Raw genomic sequence first — 19,200 nt, 5'->3', positions numbered from 1 at the left:
TCTGACCTAGTCCGGAGAACGAGCTACCGAGCCCTCTCCGACTTCGTCCGGTCCAGAGAACGAGCTACCGAGCTCTCTCCGACTTCCCATGCCAAGTTTCCATACTTGGACTTCTCCGTGCCAAGTCTCCATACTTGGACTTTTCCCGTGCCAAGCTCTCTGCTTGGACTTTTCACCAGATGTTTGGTCAATCTTGACCCATCTGGATTTCCCTTGCCTGGTTTCAGTCACCAGGACTTTCCAACTGCCTGGCTTCACTCACCAGGACTTTCACAACTGCCTGGCTTCACTCACCAGGACTTTCCCACTGCCTGGCTTCACTCACCAGGACTTTCACCAACTGCCTGGCTTCACTCACCAGAACTTTCCCACTGCCTGGCTTCACTCACCGGGACTTTCACTTTCACCTAGCTTCACTCACTAGGGTTTTCACCTGGCTTCACTCACTAGGGTTTTCACCTGGCTTCACTCACTAGGGTTTTCACCTGGCTTCACTCACCAGGATTTCCAATCTACCTGGCTTCACTCACCAGGACTTTCCAGTCAAGTATCCGGTCAACCTTGACCTACTTGACTCTTCTTCATTTAACCTGATCAGACCCTGATCAGTATCTCTCCGCATGGACAACTGCACCTGCATTGTCCATGTCTACATGTGTTTCTGTATTGTCAAACATCGAAACCATGACCAAGGTTTACGCTTGGTGAACTAGGTCAACCTTGACCTACTAGAAATTGCACCAACAAAGAAGAGGAATACGGTAGAAGATCAAGTGGTTATTTTGCTTACAAAGAAAGGTATAACTAGTAATTATTTTCCGCATCATACTAGTTTTCTTTGTATAGTTATTTATGGAAATACCAAACACAAGAGGCATATGATTCTAGAGTTTTCGAAATAGTTTTTTTTTTGAGTTTGTGTTTTCTTCTTTTTCGAATTTGTGATTCGATTGTTCTTTTTGGTTAACCTAGAGTTATTTAAGGAAATAAATATTAGCTTTCCTTAAAAGGCTTTGCCTAGGCGGTGGTGGTTGCTCCCATATCCAAGAAGGTCATGTGCCTCGCCATGCAGTCCTGGAAGCCAATTTTGGAAATTAATATTTATGGAATTAATAACTTAGGTATATTTGAATCAATAGTGTTAAGTTCCGCTTGCGATTCAAATCTAAACCATTAAGAACAGATAAGTTAAATTTGGAATCAATGATGTTAAGTTCCGTCTGCGATTCCTAATTTAACTTCTAAAGAACACAATAGGTTATTTAAGGAAAGGTTCGACACTTGTACAAAAATTTTTGTAAAGTGGAACCGGTACGATTTTCTTAGGACTAACCAACAATTGGTATCAGAGCTAGGGTTTGCCTCTGTGTGTTTGGTTTTCAAATAGGTTATGCACATGTCATACATAATTTAGGCAGGATAATAGTAGGATGTGCTAACTTTGTGGTTGCAGGCTCCAACTATTATGACATATTTTTATTGTGTGTGATTGGACCCTTGGACATGTCAAGGGCATTTAATTGTGTGTGCATGATTGTAAAATTAAATACAGCAGGAGCTGTATTAGTTATTAGGATTTTACATTTTTTGTTCGATCTAGAATATATATACATTCCTTTATGGAATATAGGATCGATGTATGTAAAATTCTATATTTGTCGCGGATCGTATCCTTGCGAGGCATGGTGCTATCGGAGGACCAGAGGCGCAGCGGAACAAGAAGCAAGATAGATGCGACAATTCGACCCGATGGCGGTGGCTAAAGAAGGCAACAGCTAGGGTTGGAGCACACAGAGGACAGTGATGAAAATGGCATAATAGTTGGAAAATAATTTTCATATTTATTGCTTTTATTTACTATGATGTGTGTGTATGCATGTGATATATGCTAGGATAGTTTAAAATTCCTCACTTTAAATAACTAAGTGGGAGAGGGATTAGTATATTAATCTCACGGTCTCCATTATTGGTTTGTAAGTGATGCAACAAGCTTGCGTGTTGGCTCTGAGTGCCTCCCTCCACAACGGATGAGTTTGTTTGTGGATCACTAGATCAAACTTCCTTAATGGATGGTTATAGGAAGTTATTTAGGATGTGTGTGATCTTCTCCAACTGAAGGGGCACAATTCTATTTAATGGACTTAGTATCAAGTAATGGTATACACTTAGACACATTTAATAGTATCCTCCCCAACGGAGTCACTGCTATCATTTGTGTGACCAAAGGGAAACAAACTATTAATTTGTCATAAAACTAGGGTGACAAGATAATAGAATTAATGGGTTAAAACCCCTCTTACAAATGATTGATTTTGTATACGTCCACACTAACGTGGCATACAAAATTAACGGTGTTTGAGATAATTTTATTTGTCATACAGTTAGGTTAACAAGATAGTTAATGGATAAAACCCTCCTATTACAAATGATGATTTTGTATACGTCCATACTAACGTGGCATGCAAAATTCACGGTGTTTTGAGGTGTTGGTAAATTTAAATAGTATTGTTAGAGGAATCAATATTATTTTAAATTTAGAGTTTTGACCATATATTTGATCAAAGACATATCAACTATTAATTTTATTTGTCATAGGTTGACAAGATAATAAAATTAATGGATAAAATCTCTTTTTAGAATTTGTATACATCCACACTAACGTGGCATACAAAATTCACGAGAATTTTGAAATGTTGGTCTTGACCAAATAATTTTGTGATTCTTAGGTTTTCAAATGTTAGTCAATCCCCTAGCTGTTATACTATAGAATAGACTTAGTAGTCCCAATTGTAATGATTGGAAAACTTGGACATTAAGGTAGACTATCCTCTTAGAACTAAGAATAATATAGGTGTATTTGGTTCATTAGTTATTGAAACATGTTTAGTGGTGTTATCTACCGGTACCTGGTGAGTAGATACGGGAGCCACTATCATGTCTGCAATTCATTGCAAGGGCTCCAGGAAACACGACAACTATATGAAGAGAAATCATCGTCTATATGGGCACTACTGTAGTAGCAGCTGTTGCAGTGGGAGATGTTAATCCTATGATAGGAATAAAATTGAATTTTGAGAAATTGTCTATATATACCAAGTTTAGAAAGAATTCAATTTCGGTTTCTAAACTATCAAAGAATAGATATTCTGTCTATTTTGATAGCAAACTTGTTATCAAGAAAAATAGAAAAATTATCTGTTCCGGTACATTGGTTGATAATTTATTAATCCAATAACTCCCACGATGCAATAAATAACACATCTTCTAACTTTAAGAGAAAGCAACCTTCAGAAATGAACCAATTATATCTTTGGCATCTAAGGCTAGGTTATATTAACTTGAGTAGGATTCATTGGTAATCAATGAACTCTTGGGTTCATTGGTAGTGGAAATCTTTCCAACCTGAGAGTCTTACTTGGAAGGAAAAATAACAGAGAAGCTTTTAAGTCTAAGGGATATGGAGCCAAAGATATAATGGAATTGGTTCATTCTGATTTGTGTGGTCCTATGACTATCCAGATAAGAGGTAGTTTCGAATAGTTTGTCTATTTTATAGACAACTATTCGAGACACAGATAGATTTACTTGATACACCGCAAGTCTAAAGTGCTTTGATTAGTTCAAAGAGTACGAGGCTGATGCGGAGAAATGTCAAAGTAAAAATATTGAGACACTACAGTGAGATCGTAGTAGCAAATATCTCTAGGGAGAATTTAGGAGTCACTTATCAGAAGTAGGGATTCAATCCCAACTAACTGCACTTGGTACATCCCAACAGAATGGTGTAGTAGAAAGAAGGTATAATGCTCTTATGGAATAATTAGAATGATGATGAGTTATTTAGATAATTACCAAATTTGTTTTAAGGATATACACTGAAAACGGAAGTGAACATAGTACCTTTTAAGTCAGAACTCTCTACTTCCACAGAATTGCAGAATGGGCGTAAGCCTAGTCTAAAGCATATTTGGATATGGGTGGTCTAGCACGTGAGAGACACTGAAAAGTTGGACATGAGTTCACTTGTTTGTGAGTTATCCTAGAAAAATGAAAAGAGGTTTGTAGTCCTTAAAATCGGAAGGTCATTGTCGACACCAATGCTCGATTTTAGAAAAGGACTATACTATGAACCATAAGTCCATAAGTAAATTTGTTCTTAAGAAAATAATAAAGGATATGTCTAATCTAGTATCAACTGTACAAGATGAAATATCACAATAAACTGCAACACGTATCACAATTGATACACAAATAGTGCCTTGTCATAGTGGGAGGGTTGTGAGGCAACTTATAAGATTCATGTTTTGGGGAGAATCTTCAGACTTGATCCTGAGTAAATATGAACCTGATCCCAGACATATGACGAAGCACTCCAAGATAAAGATGCAGCATTTTTGCAAAAAGCAATGAATACAGAATTAGAATATATGTATTCTAATAAAGTCTGGGAGCTTGTAGAATCACCAAATGGTGTAAAAGCCATTAAGTGAAAATAAGTCTACAATAGGAAAAGAGGGATAGACAAGAAGGTAGAAACTTTCAAAGCAAAGCTTGTTGGAAAAGGGAAACTTTTTACCGGTAGCCATGCTTAAGTCTATCAGGATTCTTTTATCTATTATAAGATTTGACAAGTGGATGACAAGACATCTTTCCTTTATGGAAGTCTTGAAGAATGCATCCATATAAAACAACCAAAGAGGTTCATTGCAAAAAGGCAAAGAGCATCTAGTATGTAAGCTCAATCAGTCTATGGACTGAAGTAAAGCTTCAAGGTCTTGGAACATTCGATTTAATAAAGTAATCCGGACCTATGGATTTATTTAATAATCGAATGAGTCTTGTGTATACAAGAAGTGTGATGGAAACGTGGTGGTATTTCTTGTACTATACGTAGATAACATTTTTGGTAGTTGGAAACAATATCAAAGTGTTGTCAGAAGTAAGGGTATGGTTATCCAAACAATTCAATATGAAGAACTTAGGAGAATGTGCACACATTCTTGGGATCAAAGACATAAGGGATCGCAAGAAAAGAATGTTGTGCTTATCCCGAGCTTCATACAATCCTTGCTCGTTTAGCATGCAGAACTCCAAGAAAGGTTTCTTACCTTTTAGGCATGGAGTAGCTTTATCTAGAGAGATGTCTTCGAAGACATCAAAGGAGATAAAGGACATGAAGGCAGTTCATTATGTTTCGACTGTGGAAAGCCTAATGTATGCAATGTTGTGTACGAGACTAGATATCTGTTTTGTCGTGGGCATGGTTAGCAGACATCAAAGTAACCTTGGACAAGGACATTGGTCTGCGGTAAAGCATATATTGAAGTACCTTAGAGGCACTAGAGATTATATGCTAGCTTACAAGGCAGATAATTTGGTCCCTGTAGGTTGCATGGATTTTGACCTCCAATCAGATAGGGATAATAGTAAGTCGACCTCGGGGTTTTGTGTTTACTTTAGGAGGTAAAGTCATAACTATGGAAGAATGATAAGCAAAAGTATTTTTTCGGACTCAACCATAGAAGCTGAGTAAGTGGCAGCCTCTGAGGCAGTCATAGAAGTTAAACGACTTAGTAACCTCAAGATGAACTTAGATATGATTTTTGGTTTGTCCAAAGATTATTACAATTTATTGTAATAATGGTGGTGCAGTAGCAAACTTGAAGAAATCATGACTCTATAAGGCAAGTAAACACAAAAGAGTGCAAGTACCACCCAATATGAGAAATCGTATAAACGAGGAGAAGTTGTTTCCGCCTAGATTGCATCAAATGATAACCTATAGATCCTTTCACTAAGGCCCTTAAGGCAAGAGCTTTTGATGGGCATGTTGAATGGATGGGAATCAGATGTATGGCAGCATTTATGACAGCATAGTCTTTTAGTATAAGTGGGAGATTGTTGGAGTGTATACTAAAAGCCTAGCTTTTGTATAAACATTTATAAGAATCACATTGGTCAAGTGTCTATATTTATATATACCAAATGTAGATGTTCAATTAATTTATATTGTAGATAACATAGTGTGTGGTGTCACACAGAGAAGATCGTGTTATCGGTTCTTTATAAATTAAAAACAGTAGCTCACGATCAAGATGGAAAGGAACAAACCATTGGAAGGTCGTAGTGTAATTAGGTATTAGTTTATCTTAACTATATAATTACACTAGTACACTCAGAGTGTATTGAGCAGGACCATTTAGGGGTCGTTTCTTTTATACTGACTTTATAAAGGAACAAAGACCTCAGTTTTTATGAAAGTGTGTGCTCTTAATCCTAATATAATAACAAGCACATATATTTGATATTTATTTCTTTAATTTATCAATGGGTGAGATTTAGTTCGATAAATCAATAAGCCCGATAAGTTGGGAAATGATATCACTTATAGTGTGTGTTGTTGATTATAGAAGGAAACTGTGTCCTAGTGATCTAGGTTGATAATGTCCCCAAGAGGGGCTCATAAGGATTGTCATGTTAAACCCTGCAGGTGGACTTAGTCCGACATGATGATAAGGTTGAGTGGTACTACTCTTGGACTAAGATATTAATTAAATGAGTTGTCAGTAACTCACTTAATTAGTGGACATTCGACATCTTAAACACAGGGAGACTAACACACTCATAATAAGAAGGAGCCCAAAAATGTAATTTGGGATTGGTGCGGTAGTTCAATAATAGTTCTTTAGTTGAATGAATTATTATTGATGGAATTAAGTTGTGTATTCGGGGCGAACACGGGAAGCTTAATTTCATCGGAAGACCAAAACCAATTCCTCCTCTCGGTCCCTATCGTAGCCTCTTGTATATAGAGATTTATACCCACCACATACCCACCTTCTTACCCATCCTAATGGGGCCGGCCAAGCTAGCTTGGAACCCAAGCTAGGGCCGGCCAAGACCCAAAGGTTGAGCCAAGTTAATTAGCCGGCCATAGCTTGGAGCCCAAGCTTGATTGGCCGGCCATATTAAAAGGGAATTTATTTTTTAATTAAAATTATTTCTTATGTGGATATCATGGTTTTAAAAGAAAGTTTAAAATTTAAATCTTTCCTTTTATACCTTTCTACAAAAGATTAAGAAAAGATTTGAAATCTTTCCTTATTTGTAGATTGAAAGGAGATTTTAATTTTGAGAAAACTTTCTTTTTTTACCATGATAATAATTTAAAAAAGAGTTTTAAAAATTAAATATTATCTTTTATTAGTTTCTACAAAAGATTTGATATCTTTCCTTATTTGTAGATTGAAAAGAGATTTTAATTTTTAGATATAACTTTCCTTTTTGAAAATTATCCACATGTTTAAAAGAAAGATTTTAATTTATAAAATTTCCTTTTTATAATCCACCATGAAGGGAAAAATTATTGGAGAAATTTTTTATAAATTTCCGGAAACAAATTAGGAAGTTTTAATTTTTGTTTTAATTAAAACTCTCCTTATTTTAGGGAGAAAAGTGGCCGGCCAAATAATTTGGAGAAGAGAAAATTATTTTTAATTAAATAAATTTTCCTTTTCATGGCAAAAGAATTAAGGAAGTTTTTATTAAAATTTCCTTATTTGCCAAGACCAAGGAATATAAAAGAGGAGGTAGAGGTGCCTTCATGGTGAACAACTCTATTCTTTTCTTCCTCTCTTTTTCTCCTTGGTGTGGCCGGCCCTTAGAGGTTCTCCCTCTCCTCTTCTCTTCTTCTCTAGTGGCCGGTTTTATTCCCTCTTGGAGCTCTTGATGGTGGTCGGTTCAAGCTAGGAGAAGAAGGAGAGAAAGGAGGTTTTGTGTCTTGCATCCCTTGGAGCTTGGTGGTGGTGGCCGGACCTCTACTTCTCATGGAGAATTCTTGGTGGCCGAATCTAGCTTGGAGAAGAAGGAGCTTGGTGGTTCTCGTCTCGGAAGATCGTTGCCCACACAACGTCCGAGATAAGAAGAGGAATACGGTAGAAGATCAAGAGGTTATTTTGCTTACAAAGAAAGGTATAACTAGTAATTGTTTTCTGCATCATACTAGTTTTCTTTGTATAGTTATTTATGGAAATACCAAACACAAGAGGCATATGATTCTAGAGTTTTCGAAATAGTTTTTTTTGAGTTTGTGTTTTCTTATTTTTCGAATTTGTGATTCGATTGTTCTTTTTGGTTAACCTAGAGTTATTTAAGGAAATAAATATTAGCTTTCCTTAAAAGGCTTTGCCTAGGCGGTGGTGGTTGCTCCCATATCCAAGAAGGTCATGTGCCTCGCCATGCAGTCCTGGAAGCCAATTTTGGAAATTAATATTTATGGAATTAATAACTTAGGTAGATTTGAATCAATAGTGTTAAGTTCCGCTTGCGATTCAAATCTAAACCATTAAGAACAGATAAGTTAAATTTGGAATCAATGATGTTAAGTTCCGTCTGCGATTCCTAATTTAACTTCTAAAGAACACAATAGGTTATTTAAGGAAAGGTTCGACACTTGTACAAAAATTTTTGTAAAGTGGAACCGGTACGATTTTCTTAGGACTAACCAACAAACTAGTTCATCTACGGTCATTAGTTAACTAGTCATCAACCATCAATAGATTGCCCATGACTGATTCCCATGGCTTGCAACTGATTCTTGTGATTCCGCAAATAACACCTACCTCAGTTGAGTTGACTGATAACAAATCAGTAGTTAATTGTGTCAAACCTTTAGGTAGAAGATTTTCTCTCTTTTTTTTTATTCACCAAGAATACATATATTATATAATGATACAAGGCAATATGAATTACAGTAAAAAATTAAATGCTAATTAATACCACCTACCCTACTATAATTTAGAGATTATATTCCTAACAAATAATCCACTAATTACAATAAGAATTGAATGCAACTCAATGATTATCTTTCCTAACTCACTCCAACACTCCCCCTCAAGTTGGTAGGTAGGTGTCTCGCAATCCCAACTTGTTGAGTGAGTCATGAAAATTTATGCTACATACTGCTTTTGTAAGTATATCTGCTAATTGATCTTCAGATTTGACAAAAGGAAACTAAATTATCTTTGCTTCCATATTTTCTTTAATAAAGTGTCGTTCAACTTCCACATGCTTCGTTCGATTATATTGAACTAGATTATGAGCAATAGCAATCACTGCTTTATTATCACAAAATAAATCAATTTCATGATCAGGCATAAAGCCTATTTCAGTTAATAGATTCCTTAGCCAGATGAGTTCTCACACAACTTTTGCCATACCTCGGAATTCTGTTTCAGCACTAGATAGAGCCACCACATTCTGCTTCTTACTTTTCCAGGTGACTAGATTACCACCGAAAAATGTAAAATACCCAGAGGTGGACTTCCTATCCGAAATTGTACCAGCCCAATCAGCATCTGTATACCCCTCAATCAACAAATGGTTGTTCTTTGTAAACATAAGTCCCTTTCTCGAAAATGACTTTAGATATTGGATAATGCGAATCACCGCTCTCATGTGATCTTTACTTGGGTTGTGCATGAACTAGCCCACCACACTTACTACATATGCAATATCAGGTTGAGTATGGGAGAGATAAATTAATTTTCCCACCAATTTTTGATACCTTCCCTTGTCTATTGGAACCTGATCTGTGTATTCTCTAAGCCTGTGATTTTGAATTATTGGGGTGTCCACAGGTTTACAATCTAGTAATCCAACTTCTGCCAATAAGTCAAGAACATATTTTCTTTGAGAAAAAAATATATCCTGCTTCGAGCGAGCAACTTCAATGCCCAAGAAATACTTCAATCCTTTAAGATTCTTCATTTCAAATTCAATGGCCAACCTCCTTTCTAAATTAGTCATTCCTTCTGAGTCATCTCCTATAATGATCATATCATCCACATATACTATTAGAGCAGTTATCTTACCTTGATGATATTTTAAGAATAACGTGTGGTCTGAGTGGCTTTTCTTGAACCCATATCTTTTCATGGCAGTAGTTAGATGACCAAACCATGCTCTAGGAGATTGCTTCAGCCCATACAGAGTTCTTTGCAACTTACATGCCACTTTAGTTTGAGTATCTGCCCGATAACCTGGAGGCACTTCCATGTATATTTCTTCTTCTAGGTCACTATGGAGAAAAGCATTCTTTACATCAAACTGATATAAAGGCCAATCAAGATTTGCTGCAAGAGACAATAGTACCCTGACAGTATTTAATTTTACTACTGGTGAAAAAGTTTCTTGATAGTCTATACCATTTGTCTATGTATAACCTTTCGCTACCAGCCTTGCTTTGTATATCTCAATCGATCAATTGGCGTTATATTTGATAGAAAATACTCATTTGCATCCCACTATATTTTTATTCTCTAGTAGTGATACTAGCGTCCATGTCTTGTTTTTAAGCAACGTTGTCATCTCTTCTTCCATTACTTGAGTCCACCTAAGATTTCCCAATGCCTCTTCTACACCTGTAGGAACTTGATTTGAGGATAGTTCAGATACAAAGTGTTTTAGAGGGTTGGATAACCTTAGTGTAGATACATAATTTACAATGGAATATTTAGACTGCCTGGTTTTTCCTTCAGGAGAGTATCAGTTTGGAGGTTTACCCCTATTGTGCCTGAAAGGTAATTCATAGCCAACAATAGTAGTTTTATTACTAGCATAAGGATGTACCTCAATGATATTCTTAGGAGATAGGATGGTGGGGATACTGGCGAGGGAGGGGTCTCGAGCGGTACTTGCATGGTATTGCTTAGGCTAGAATGAGATTCTTCCGGCAAGTTTATTGTGTCGCCCGAACAGGGAGTGGTTCCTCCTGGGCAATCTTCCGAATAATTTGTTGTTAAGGGAGTGGTTCCTCCTGGGTTATCTTCCAAATAATTTGTTGTTTCTCTTAAGTCAAAAAGTGGAATGCTTGCTTCATTTAGTTGGTCATACGAGAGCCACGAAGTCCCTTCTGATACCGTCTCCCCCTAAGGGAAGTAGTGGGAGAGTAAAATAATTCAGATTTCATGAATGTAACATCTAGAGTAACATATGTATGGTGAGTCGATGGGTCATAACATCGATACCCCTTTTGGTGAGTACCATATCCCACAAAAACACAACAGATAGCACGGGGATCAAGCTTGGTCCGTTAGGTTTCAGGAAGATGGACAAGATCCACACATCCAAAAATACGAGGTGGAAGTATCAGAATGGTAGGTAATGAGATTGAGGTCGCCAAAACTTGTAAAGGAGTTTGGAACCCCAATACTTTAGAGGGCATTCGATTAATGAGATATACAGTAGTACAAACGACGTCAGCCCAGAGGTGCTGCGGGGCATGGGCCCCAAGAAGGAGGGCTTGAGTAGTCTCCAAGATATGTCGATTTTTTTGCTCCGCAATACCATTCTATTGGGGAGTATGAGGGCAAGAGGTCTCATGAATGAGACCATATGAACTGAAATATTGGCAGAAGGATTGATTAGCATACTTGCCTCCATTGTCGGAGCGAAGCGTCTTGATTTTAGCCCTAAATTATGTTTGAATAAGAGTCTAAAAAGATTGAAATATAGTGAACACTTCCTTTTTATGGCGCAGTAGATAAATCCAAGTCATGTGGGTACAATCATCAATAAATATCACAAACCATCGATAACCAGACGTCATGAGATTTGGAGCAGGACCTCAAACATCAAAATGGATTAATGAAAATGGAATGTCACATTTATTATGTCGTAATGGATACGAGACTCTGTGGCTTTTTGCTAACAAATAAATTTCGCATTTAAAATCCATAGAAGATAAACCTAAAAATAACGCTGGAAACACATGCTACAAATAACTGAAAGAAGGGTGGCTGAGTCGACGATGCCATAGAAGAACCTATTGTGCTTGATACTCACTAGATGTGTGGTGAGCACTACCATTGATGAAGTCATCCATGTAATAAAGTCCCTCCCTCTTAGTACCACGCCCAATGATCTCCTTTGTGAGAATATCCTAAATGACACAAAATGTGGGATAAATTAGTACAATACAATGCAAGTCTTTAGTAAGTTGGCCAATAGATAGTAACTGTTGGGACAAGGAAGGCACTAATATGGTATTAGATAAGGATAGGGTAGAGAAAAATTGCACAGTCTCAACCCCAGTTACCAAAGATATGTTGCCATTAGTATTGACAATCATGGTTCGCCTGGGAGGAGTGCGTTGAGTAAAATCGATCACATCAAAAGTCATGTGATCCGTCGCTCTAGAATCAAGTATCCAGGAATGATCTGCTATCCCCTGGGTCGAGCCAAGAAAAGTATTACCTGAGGAAGTAGGTAGACCATTATGTGGAAGGATGGACAATCGTTGCTCGACTATCTGGCTTGGGTCATCTTGTCCAATGGTTTGGCCTAGATCAACGTTTTGCCCTATTATTTGGGTAGCTACTCATGCCACTGCAACTCAGCCTGGTCTAACCATCAGACCAAATGAACTGTCCTCCTTTCCAACATCTCGCTCATCAACGAGGGATGCCTTGCTAAGTCCGCCTGCTTGGCTTGACCAAGAGCCTTGCCCACTGCTATCTTTCCTCTTGTGGGCCTGGAGGTCGTGCCACCAGTTGGGGTATCCATGAAGTTTAAAACAGTTGTCACGAGAGTGCTTAACGCTACCACAATGCGAGCAAGGAAGACCCTTGGTGGTAGGGCCTGCTCTCCTACCAGAACTCGACTGAGAACCAACGTGAGGTGGAACCCAAGGACCTAACCGAGAACCTCGAGTTGCTAAGCCTGCTCCATGTAGATCACTCGCAGGGTGGTTGGTCATTACTGATTGTCGAGTAGCCTCTCGACGAACATGGGCAAAAGCCTGCTCTAGTGTGGGAAACAACTGAAGTTGTAGGATATCGCTACGAATATTATCAAGGTGATCATCAAGACCATCCAGAAATAGGCAGGCGCGTTCTTCTTGAACCAAGGAATTATACCGCTGAATATCACCTAGATATTCCATCGGATATGGACGTCGAATATCAATTTCCCGCCAAAGTCCTTGAAGATCTGAATAAAACTTCTCTAGAGAACCACCAGCTTGTTTAAGTCTTGTCATCTGGAGGCGAAGATCGTACACTTGAGAGGTGTCACTGTCATCAAAGTATGTTGTGGCCAGGGCATCCCATACTGATTTCGTGGTTGGGAAACGAATAAAATTCCCAATAAGGGAGGCATCCATAGAGTTGATTAGCCAACTGATAACCATGATTTTACTATACTATTCTCATTCATATAATCATGGTTTGATGTAGTTTTCATATATAGAACTCATATTTACACTACATTTTTATACATTGTATCAATTTTGGGCTAAATTACAAATTATGTTATTATGGCTTAATTTGATGCTAATATTTGTTTGTTATTTTGTAGGCATCAAAAGGGTCATAGACCCGATCAAATCAGACCGCACTTGGGCTCAAATCTATGGTTAAATGAGGCGATCAAGCTTTGGAGTGTTTTGGACCGTCCATTGAAGATCAAGCAGATCTGAGCCATCTGTTGAAGATCCAGCTCATCCGACCTAATGAGGAAGCATATCTGAGCCATTGATGAAGATCCAGAGGTTTTTATTCCGATCTGAGATATCTCCACCGTTGATCAAGATCAGAGCATTCTTGGCCGTCCGATCGGTTCTGAGGAGGATTTAAAAAGCTTCGCGTGAGAAGCTACAGTTGAGCTCGGCTTCGCGATTTCCACACTGTTCATCTTTTTCGTCGCCGAAGCTTCCATTCCAATTTCCAGATCTGAGGGCAAGCTTGTTCTCCGACGACAATCTCCAGCTTCCGGCGTTCATCTTCCGGTGATTAGAGAGTAGCCGAGGGAGGTTTCTCAGCCGCGATTCAAGTCTGTTCCATTGCCACATTCCTGTGAGGGGAGGTTTCCGATCAGCGAATTCGCATCCACCAGAGCTTGAGGGGAGGTTTCCGAGAGTTTCTGGTCCATTTCCGATCTCCATTCCGCTTGGCAAATCACAGGATCTTGCTCTGTTTTTGGCCGATGAGATTACCAGTTGGGTGCGAGCTGCAAGGGAGGTTTCCAAGGGCTGTGAGCATCCTCTGGTGATAGTTGGAGGCTAGAGATGAGTTGTTGAATGCTTGAGGGGAGGTTTCCGATAGCGTTTCTGTTCACGGCAGGGAAGAAGAGGTTTAGTTTCAGTTCTGGTTTATGGAATGTTAGGGTATCATCTTCTTTGTTTTTGTCTTTAATTAGTTCTCAAACCTTGCTCAGATCTTCGGATCTGAAACCTTCATTTGCAATTTCAATTTCTATTTGAGAGTTTGTGTGTTTGATTTCAATTTCTTGCTTTTAAAACCCCAAATCTTAGATCTAATTCTGATTAGTTTTGTGATTCTGATACTAACAGGTTGTAGAGTTTTGTGATTTAGTTAACAATTTAATCTTTGTGACTATGATCTTGATTAGGTGTTGGATGCTTAATTTGATGTTTAGATTGCTACTTCTATTCTATGTTATTGTGAATGAATTCTTGAAATGGCTGTTGAAGAAATTGATTTTATGATTCTTGATTGATGAGAATGCCTAATAAACTTTGTTGATGTTATACTTCATTTGAATCAAATCTAGAGTTCGTACACACATTTTGCTAGTAACCCTTGGGAAAAAAAATACGACTTGGGACTCGTTGCTACAACGCTTGTATTAATTTTAATGAGTTTCAATTTTAATTAATTTGATGTGCCTTGTGACATGCAAAAAGGCCGACACCAAATTTTGGCGCCGTTGCCGGGGACTAACTAGCAATGTGTGTTTAATTTTAGATTGATCATTGAGTGATTTTATTTGTTAGCATCTTGATTGATTTGATTGCTTATTTCTTTTTGTATTTTCATGTTGGTTTATTCTTGAATTTTTAAGTGCTTTTACTGTTCATATTTTCATGTGATTGAAACTTTATGCATTTGAGTCTTCTAACATTGATTTCTAGTGTTGTAGTGAAGAACAGGAGATTTCTTAAGCATGGATCCATATTTTCAGAATTTTAGAGGTGGAATGGAGAATTATCAGTGTTTTCAACCTGAGTATCAGTTTTACCCAACCATGGATCAACAAAACAGGTATGAGTCATTTTCAAATGGTTTTAATGCTAATTGGGTGGATAATTCATGTTTCAGGTATGAAAGTGCACAAGGACAATTTGTTGAGCCATATCCAGCCTACCAGAGTTCATATGGATTTCAAGAAGTTTCAACAAATTCTTTGCAATATTCTTTTCAACAAAATGAACCTCAAATGGATGAGACAACATGGAAACTCAGAGAGATTATGCAACAAATGAATGAACATCAAGAGCAGCAATTCTCAAGGATACAGAACATACAGAATCGGCTGGATTTAATTACATCATCCATTCATCAGTTACAGACCCAAACCGCCAGTGAGAAGATGGATTGTAGAGATCTTGTCAGGCCTGACACTGCATCTACTTCTTCATTAGATTCCTTAAGTACTTTTTATTGTTGTGATGATGTATTTGAACCTACTTTTGATTCTACTAATGATGTTGCTCTAGATGTTGGAAATGATGCAGGAATTGATTTTGGAGATGATTTAAGTGTAGAGGAATGCTTACTGGAAGCATTACCTCAAGAATCACTTGATGATGTTGAAGATGTGAGTGTAGGGACTTGTGCTATGGAGCCAAACACCCAAGAATCACTACATGAGGATGAACCATCACCAGAACCACAGTTTAAGCCATTATTTAATGAAAAGGAGGTAGCAATCACCACTCTAGGTACCTTTCAAGATGACAAGGTGAGTATTTCTTGTGAATTTTCAGAAAATTTAATTGAGGTACCAATTGTTGACTTTATTAGTTGTGATTCATTGATTGATATTGTCCTATTTCCTTCTTACCCCACATGCGTGTGGGAGGTGTTGTCTTTTAATGATGTTGTAGGAGAATGCAAGCTTTCGGAGTGGATGCTTGAACTGAACCGCTTGCGTCCTCCTGAAAGGATTTGCAATGGAAAAATGAAGAATAAAAAGGATTTGATTGGAATCACAATTCCTCCACTACCGGGGTGGCTTCTACTTCTAAATCTTCTTCAACCACCGGGAAAAAGGGGAGTTTGTTCCAACTTAATTTTCTTTTGGCATTTTAATTCATTCTTTAAGTTTAGCCTTTTCTTTAACAAATTCTTTGATTACAAAGGTTGATTTTCTTATTGCATTTAGCTATGTATACAGTTGGTAGTTTTCTTATTGCATTTGATTTTGAGTGTGAATAAGAAAATGACACCCCTAGCAATTTTTCTATAGCATGTTAGAAGTAGAGAATGTGAGCTAGATTTGAGAATCTATTTTGGAGCTTATTGTCAATAATGGACTTCTAATTTTCTTAAGGTTTCTATTTAATAATGGACACTTGATTGGTAACTTGGATTGATACTTTTTCATGCCTAGTGAGGATGAGCCTTAATTGAGTGATGCACTTGTGTTATTGCACTCTAGAACTTGCTTTGATTCTTTCAAAACCACAATCTAATGGATTAAATCATGTTTATGAAGGTAAATCTATTTGTTTCTTCCTTTCACACAAATTCTTGTTATTCTTTTTGATAATCATCATATCAATTTATGTTTTCTCATGTGTAAATCTTTTGGATGTGGATACATGGCTTGTTATATGATGGATATTTTGGCAAGGTGGATTAAGTTGGAGTGTGGGGGGAACATTAGAGGTTTTGGAGTTAATGGATGCATGAAAAAGATTGGAGTGGCTCAAGATTGGGTAGAGCATTTGTTAGAGAATTGATTTTGTGAAGGATTTCTTTGAGCCACCTGATAATTCTGTTTTTAAATCCAATGCTCTTTTTCCATAAATGTTAAAAATCTGGACGAAACAGAAATTCAGAATTTCAGAACTTCAACTGTGTGAAATTGAAACAAACAGAAATTTTCATATTCTGGAAGAGTAATGCTGAATTAGAGTCTGTGAGCTTAGTTTCTATTAGTAAATCTATTGCAATTGGGAGCTAATCAAGCCCATGCTGAATTGAAGCTAGGAAACTGCAGTTCTGTGTTATATCAAGAATGTATCAATCTTTCGTCACCAGCCTTTAAAATCATTGTGAATTAATTGAAACTCTTCTATTCTGAGTAACAAATGTATTCTGGAAATGTATTCTTGGTAACAGGTTAGATGAATAAATTCAGGGACTTTGGACTTCTGAAATCTGGAATTAAGAAGCTGTGAACCAATGAAAGCAAATGCTGGTAATCTGATCTAATGGATAAAAATTTGGAATTTAGGAGCAGATGCAGAAACTGAAAGCAAGGAAACTGCTGGTGGCAGTGAGCATGTGCAACCATTGGAAGCTGATCAGGAGCAAGAGATTAATTGGATTTGGAAGCTTCATAACTGATGTTGGCAACACTACTGTGATTTTGAATAATTTTAAGCTGCAGTAAGAGAAGAAGACAGAACTTAACAAAGGTCTGGGAATTTACAGAATTTGATATGGATCCTGCAGTTATAAAAATCAGAGAACTATAATTCTGGTATTAATTTTGTACTAGCAGCTATTGCATTAGATGTTCTTACTCTTTTGAAGTTTTAATCTTGATGAATCTGATGTTGGATATGTTTGCTGGATCCAATGCTTTGTGTTGAAACTGATGTGGCTGGAAAACAGAAATGCATTGCTCAAAACAGGGAGGCAAAATGCTGAAACAGTGAAGTTTTATAGCTACTGAAATCTGATCAAAATGGATCAAATAATTCGAAATTCATTAGTAGAGATCCATTCCACTTGTGGATCATCTTCAGTTGGAACAGGCATTTTGAAGAAATGAGGATAATTTTCAGCTACTTGATACCATAACAGTGAAGGAAGAATTGAAAGAATAGGTTGAGACAATTTGGTGTAGAATTTCTTGGGATCAAATCTGTTATTTTCAAATATAAAAAATGGGAGTGTGTTTCAGCTAATCAAGAGAGGAGTACTAAGTGTAGATGAGAAAAGTTAAAGGAAGACCAAGAGTTTAAACCAAAATCTGGCAATGCAGAAATCAATACAATTTCTGAAATGTTGGTGGCTGTTCCAATTTGAGTGTTTTGATCATAAAATGATGGAATTCAAGGATGGAATTTTTGGAGGCTTAATGAGGAAATTTAAAGGTTAATTTTTTTTTATATAAAGGAATTAAAGATAAGGCTTGATCAGAGGGAAGAAGAATGAAGTTCTGGAAATAGCTAGCTGCTGAGTGACAAAATGAAGTTGTTTAATTCTGGACATTGAACAAAATTTTGTGCCATTTTGGAATAGGAGTTATGACAAGCTAGAGTTGTTAAAATCTTGAAATATTTGGAGGATGATTTGATAGATATCTTGAGAGGCTAGATGTAAAGAAATTGGAATTTTTGAAGGCTAGATGATGTTAAGTTGATACAAAATTCAGAGACTGTACAGAAAAATCAGGAAATCTGTATTTGCTGTGATAACTGAGTTAAAAGCTATTTGTTCACTGAAAATCTGGAAGCTAGCTGCTCGTATAGTGTTGACAAAAGAAGATCTTATATCTCCATAGTTTATCTGAATTTTAGTGTAAGATTTTGATACAAAACAGTGACAAAAGCTAGGTACTGGAAGTTGAAGCTGAAAATCTGTATCTGTCCATTCTGCAGTTGAGATGAAATTCTGATTTTGCAGTAATTGAAGGTATAATTTGAGTTGGATTTGGTTAGGTCTTTCTGTGGATTAAATGTAGAAAGAAAGCTACAGAAATAGAAGATATATAAATGACAGGAAAGGAGCTGAATCTTATCAGCACAGGAAGTTGGTTCTGTATTCAAGCTGACAGATTGGGTTAAGTTTCTTTACTATTTATGATTAGAAATTAATGGAACTCAAAGACCTTTGATTCAATACCAAACGAACCAACTTCTAAAGCTCAATTTTATGGAAAAATTTTGCAGAATTTTGAATCTGGATACTAAGTACAGGTTTAAATTGAATTTGCAGAATTTTGAATCTGAATACTATGAGTTAGGTTTCGAATTTCTTTTGTCGTGCATCATTTTATTAATGGAGCAATTCAAGATGGTGTCATAACTTGAATATTTGAATAAATTTCATTCCAGAAATTCTTTTGAACATTTTCAGAATTGAATTAAGGCTGAATTGTGTTAACTCTGGACAGTGCAGAGGAAGTGGTTGCTGGACTTAGTTTAGAAATGAACACTTCATG

The sequence above is a fragment of the Zingiber officinale genome, chromosome 7B (assembly GCF_018446385.1).
Source record: "Zingiber officinale cultivar Zhangliang chromosome 7B, Zo_v1.1, whole genome shotgun sequence".
In the NCBI taxonomy this organism is placed as follows: Eukaryota; Viridiplantae; Streptophyta; class Magnoliopsida; order Zingiberales; family Zingiberaceae; genus Zingiber; species Zingiber officinale.
Note: the sequence above shows the minus strand (reverse complement) of the source record.